This window comes from Osmia bicornis, chromosome 10, assembly GCF_907164935.1.
Source record: "Osmia bicornis bicornis chromosome 10, iOsmBic2.1, whole genome shotgun sequence".
NCBI lineage: Eukaryota > Metazoa > Arthropoda > Insecta > Hymenoptera > Megachilidae > Osmia > Osmia bicornis.
Genome location: NC_060225.1, coordinates 1,157,815 through 1,164,187, shown reverse-complemented (window position 1 = coordinate 1,164,187; position 6,373 = coordinate 1,157,815). Strand labels below are relative to the sequence as shown.

Here is a 6,373-nt window from a genome sequence, read left to right as displayed (position 1 = left end):
GGCGCATATGACCGAGTTGCTCGTATTCGTCTAAAAATTGATTATACGCGTTACATAAAGCTTGATTTTTAGAGAGACGATGTTCGGAACTCATTAATATTCGATACGCGGAGCTGCGAGAATCGCCGAGAAGAGACACGTCACGAGATAACGGTAAGCGAACAATGAACCGCCCGGTCTCGTCGCGCTTATGTGTATTTACAAAATGTTGTTCGCATTGCAGATCAGCGTCAGACAATTGGGACTCACAGTTCGTAGAATACTCTTCTTGAGTCCAAAAAGGCTGTAACAGATCAAGTAGGTCGCGGTCCACGCTGCATTGAAGACTTGATGGTGCTGCACGCAATGCGTCATCGGGCTGATGCGACGTGGGACCGGAAACGATCCACCCAAGGTGCGTTCGCTGAGCAATGGGTGTGTGTGGAGGGCCTCGTATGACTTCCGGAAGTAGCACAGCGTTGTACACCTCGACCCCGAGGATCAAATCGATGCGCCTAGGATGCGACGGATCCGGATCTGCTAGTTGAATCCCGTGGAGGTGGGGCAGCTCGGCGACATTGAGGGGGCGATCTACAACGTAATCGGTTAGCTTGGGCAGGATAAGTGCATTTACCTTGAGGTCGAACGGGGGATCTTTGAGCGAGGAGATCTTAAACGTGGAGGATCCCCGGGTGACCACTGTCCTTCCTGCGCCAATACCAGATACAGGCACGTTAGCCTGACGACGTGGAAGGCTGAGCTGCTGAGCGAGCGACTCCGTGGCGAATGAAACCTCCGAGCCCTGGTCAAGAAGGGCGCGGACGACGCAGACGTCGCCACCAGGAGACGAGACCTTGACTAGTGCAGTTGCCAGCAGCATCCGTCCATGGTGCGCAGCCAAATGAGACGTCGTTGGTGTGGAGACCAGCTCCGTGGAGGACGGCTGCTCCGGCTTTGACGGAGTCGCCGTGACGACCGGCTTGGACGCCTCGTGAAGAGTGGAGTGGTGACGGGCCTTACAAGTGACGCAGCGTCTAGTAGAGCGGCAAGACTTGCGATGGTGGGAACCCAAACAATTAAAGCAGAGCCGTTGTTGAGTGACAAATACTTTGCGCTGTTCCAAAGTCTTAGCAAGATATGTCGGACACGATTGTACGAAGTGTGAGGCTTGGCAAACTTGGCACACCGTCGCGGCGATCGATGCTTGATGGACTTGGACCTTTCCATCTCGGTTCCGTGAAGTGACTTGAGCCGTTCCCGCAACCCGTTCTATGGCCTCTGTGGCACGAATGTGCTTGACTAAAAACTCATTTAATTGCGTAACTGTAAGAGTCTCGGTTGAGTTGCCAGTATGCAGTTCCCATTCCCGCAAGGTGTTAGGGTCAAATTTACGCGACACCCAGTATACTATGATGGGATCCCAGTTTTTAGTATCACATTTAAGACCGTTAAGCGCGCCAAGGACTTCGTTTGTTGTGCCATGTAACCGTTTGAGCTCGTTTGCGGATTCGCGCTGTATTCGTCTGATAGAAAACAACAACTCGAGCTGCGTGTTGACTAGGACGCGACGGTTATCGTAGCGGTCAGAAAGGGCGTGCCAAGCGAGTTCAAAATTCTCGACGGTAACGGACATGTTGCTGATTAGCTGGGCCGCTTCACCTGTGAGGCTCATTTTCAAATAATGAAATTTCTCTACGTCGGAAATGGATGAGTTTGCGATAACGATGGAGTGAAATAAGTCGCGAAACGGCGTCCATTCCTTGTAAATCCCGGAGAAGTGAGGTAATTCAAGTTTTGGTAAAGAACGTGATTGAGTTCGCCGGGTGCGATGAGATGAGAATCTGCGCTTAGAGACGTTGGAGCGGCCGGTGTGAAGAGAGCCAAATAGTCGTTGATTATTGACTGATTTTCAATGACCATTTCTTCGCACTGAGTTCGAAGATCGTCGACAAAATAACTCAGTTTCTTCGTGACCTCAGTTTTCTGGTCCGAAATTGATGCGTGATTTCGCTGGAACGCTGCCCAGTTGTCCGTCAGAATGGAAAGACGTGCCTTGACGTAGGTTTCGGTGATATTGGCTTCGCCCTTTTTCTTCAAATTAATAGCTGCCCGGCTGATAGAGGTGAAGAGTTCTTGTTGTCGTTCGATGAGACCGCTGATTGTAGACATTGTAAAAAAGGCGGCTAACCGACGATTACGAATTTAAAACTTGTCCGTTGTGTTGATCGGCACTGATATTCACGCAAGGTCGTGCACACGCGTTTGAACTATGGCGTGTAACGGAACGCGGTTCACTTAGTGTTCGACACTTTTGTAAAAGCGGTTTCCACTCCCGTATAATGCCGGAAAAATCCGGCTCGAAGGACCAGAATGTCTACGCGATTAGGTGGATAAAAAAAGTCCACGTCGGAACACAGTCACAGTTCACACGATGGGTCTTTTATTACAAGCACTTAAATTATGCTACAAACAAACAATTGTTATGACCAAAAGGAACATATGTAAACTATTGTATAACGGATTAACGCACAGATTAGACGATTTATGAATTCTTTCTTTTATGTATACGCCTTGTATCAATCACCGAGTAACGAATAACGAATAACGAATAACGAATACCGGCTGTCCCCCGCACACCTCTATATACAGGGTGTTCCACAACAGGTGGGCAATATTTTAAGGGGTGATTCTAGGGATCTAAATAAGACGAAAATCAAGAATAACGAAATAGCGTTTACGGCTTTGTTTTCCAGTTATTAACGTTTGAAAATTCGAGTAAAAAGTGCCAGAAACCTGCAATCCGCTCAGCACCGACCACCGAACGTCAGCTGAGCAGGGGTCGGTACAGTCATAACCAAGAATCGTTCAATAGTAGAAACTTACCTCGTGCTATTCTGTTTCTCGGTACCCCACCATTCGGCTTTGATTCTTGCTAACGATCCCGAGCTTCCACAATTATTGCAAGGAAGCACTGCACTGCAGCTCAAACCATTAAAAGTCGATGGGGCTGAAACAATAATATATTGTGATATTTCTACCAATATTATTAGGCCTTATATCCCTGTAGAATTGCGCAGGCGTGTGTTTGATGGCGTGCATGGGTTGTCTCATCCAAGCGGTAGGTCCACCAAGAGATTGATTGGTAAGCGTTTTGTTTGGCCGCATATGAATAGGGACATTGTCAGCTGGGCTAGAACTTGCTTGCGTTGTCAGCGAAGCAAGGTAGCCAGGCATACCATTAATAAGCCCCAAAATATAGCTGTTCCAGAGGGCAGATTCCAGCATGTGCATATGGACATAATAGGACCTCTGCCAATAGTTACAGATTACAGATACTGTCTTACTATGATTGACAGGTTCTCCCGTTGGCCTGAGGCGGTTCCAATTAGAGATATTACTGCAGATACAGTTGCCACAGTTTTCTATGCCACATGGGTATCGCGTTTTGGTTCTTCTGCCTCAATAACTACTGATAGAGGCGCACAATTTGAGGGACAGTTATTTAACTCATTGGCAAAGCTTATTGGTACCAAACATATTCGCACAACTGCATACCACCCTGCATCAAATGGTATGGTAGAAAGGTGGCATCGATCACTTAAGGCAGCTATAATGTGTCAAGAATCAAAAGATTGGATCACTATCCTCCCAACTGTCTTGCTAGGATTGCGATCCAGTTACAAGGAGGATATTGGTGCCTCAGCAGCAGAGATGCTTTATGGAACTGCCCTCAGATTGCCGGGAGAATTTTTTATTGACACACAGCCACGCGACGATTTCTGCACTGACGATTTTAGACGTTACATGCAACTGATACGACCAAAACCGACGTTACATCACAGCCGAAAGTCGCATTTCTTATCAAAAGATCTGTTTACTACTTCTCATGTTTTTGTTCGAGTTGATGCTTCGAGGAAACCTCTGGAACAGCCGTATGAAGGGCCGTATCGCGTTATTAAACATGTATCGGACAACACCTTTTTGGTGGATTACCGCGGAAAAGAATCTATAATTTCCACCGAACGTTTAAAACCGGCGTATATAGAAATGGACGAAAATTGTGATTCGCAACCAAGAGTTTATTCGCGAAAATCGTCTGCTCTCCTTGCCAGGTCGAGTGACTTGGAGGGGAGTAGTGTAGCGGCACCTACGTCCGGTGAGCCGTCTCGTCGGAGAGTTCATTTCCGACTACACGAGCGCACTCTATAGTTAGGAAAAGCGGGAAAATGTTTTTCCTCCCCCACGTCAAGCGTTGGCGTGGGTCATTCTGTCCGGAAATCTCGAAGCGGTTGGTTGGAGACGCTTGTATAGAAAATACTTCCATATTTTTATATTTTTATAATTTTATATTAATTCAAATTTATAAACTCAATTATTTAGTTATAAGAGTTTAGGGTTAGCATCAGTTAGGTGAATGACTTATTAGAGAAAATAAAGGACTTGTTTCATGTGCATTACAGACAAAGAGTATTTAATTTATTCATTCTGTGTAACGGTTGATGATATGGTAGAGGCCTAATTTATCCTCACTCGTGAAGGCCCCTACATCGCCCTCGATCCTCGCGCCATCTAGCGGTCACAGAAGGAAGCAAGCCTTTCAACCGCGCCCTCTTTTCTAGGGTGCTCGGGGCCTGACGCCCTCGCTTCAACGCACCCCCATTTTTCCCTTGACCACTCTGTACTTTTCCGGCAACGCGATCGGAAGTAAGGGACACGCGTCTTTCCTACTTCCATTGCCATCTTTGATCGGGAGTCTTTGTTAATAAAGAGTATTATCATAACGTAATCATTCATCTTGTGTTTTATTTATTCATTGACATTAGTGTGGTGCCCGCGCAATCGCATCTCGCGTGGCCCCTAAAGAAATATGGCGCACATGGTTGCACACATAGACATATGAAATATAGACGGAGCCTTTCTACGAGGGGTAACTGATAATCGCGGTAAGGGGGAAACTCATCTGACTTCGACTATTTTCGTAAGCGCAGACTCGGGTATGTTCGGCTTTTCGCATTCGTACGATGAGTTGCATTGAACTTGTCGCAGTGAAGTTAGCTACAAATTCACTACGCATTCACGCCGCGTCGATGAGTGAATGCGTGGCCAACTTCACTGCGACAAGTTCAATGCAACTCATCATTATACATACATGTGAAATGTGAGCCGAATACTACCGAGTCTTGCCGGAATAAGTCGAAGTCAGACGAGTCTTCTCCTCGCCCCGATTATCAGAGCCCCCCTTACCTAAAGTAGCAGTTTATGCTCCGTCTATATTTTCATATGTCTATGGTTGCACATGGTGTGATGGTGGAAGCGTAGGTGTCTGAATTTCTAGGTTTGTGAATTCCGTTATTATAATTATTACTATTATTATTATTGAAAAAGATATTTTTTTAAAGTTTTTTCTAGGTGTTTAGGTTTTTCAATAACTTCTGCTGATGAGATGCAGTAACAGGAGAAGATAGAAATTAAGTAAGTACAGAATTTTTTAAAATTGTTACTGAAAACATAACTGTTTACATTGCTATTTTAGTAATATATTTAATTTTAGCAGCCTGCTCTCGACTGACGGTTGTGCGCGAATTCGCGAGAGACAAAAAACAAAGAGAGGGGAGAAGGAGACAAACCGTTTGGAAGGTGTCCCCTTTGCTGTACCATACACACACACACACGCACATTCAAAGTGTCAGAAACAATTATTCAACTAATGATAATTTCTCTTTTTATATAACTATTACAGCTATGCTATTATCATTGCATTTATTAATAATTAATTACATACGCTGTAATTTTTATAGAATTTAAGTTATGTTTTCTATCCAGTACGTACATTAACATCCCTACTGCATTCGAAATTTACACGCGTTTATTTGTTGACACGCGTGTAGTTGTATACTTGTATCAAGTACTTGTGTAAATTTCGAATGCGATAAGGATGTTAATGTACATACATGCTGAATAGAAAATATAACTTAAATTCTATAAAAATTGCAGCATATGTGATTAATTATTAATAAATGCAACGAAAGAGACAAATTACTATTTAAAAAAAAAAAATATGTTAGGAACCAAGGATTTGAACCAGGGACGTTTAGATTGCGAGTCATGTGTTTAACCGGGAAGCTGTTTGTAGAGTAACTAACTTTAATTGTTAATATCTTTTAGACAATTAATCGTCTACCCCCAAAATGGGGTATTTAACTCTATAAGGTGGCAAAGTTTCATTAATAAGTGAGTGTAACACTTGGGTAGTACCCCTTGTTAATATGGAAGGAATTAATTCTTTTACTTATTTCAGCTTATTAATCATTAATAAAGTTTATTGTAGAGTAACCTTTGCAATTTGAGCACTAACATTATAATTGTACTTTGAATTATTATCACAATAATAATG

General features: G+C 44.0%; 1 long non-coding RNA gene across 1 annotated transcript; it reads left to right on the top strand.

The window, feature by feature from the left end:
- Positions 1-5,249: 5,249 nt before the first annotated feature.
- On the top strand, positions 5,250-6,021 carry LOC114881510. The gene is made up of 3 exons (XR_003790285.2): positions 5,250-5,314; positions 5,379-5,451; positions 5,531-6,021. It is a non-coding gene; the product is annotated as an uncharacterized LOC114881510 (long non-coding RNA).
- Positions 6,022-6,373: the final 352 nt, after the last annotated feature.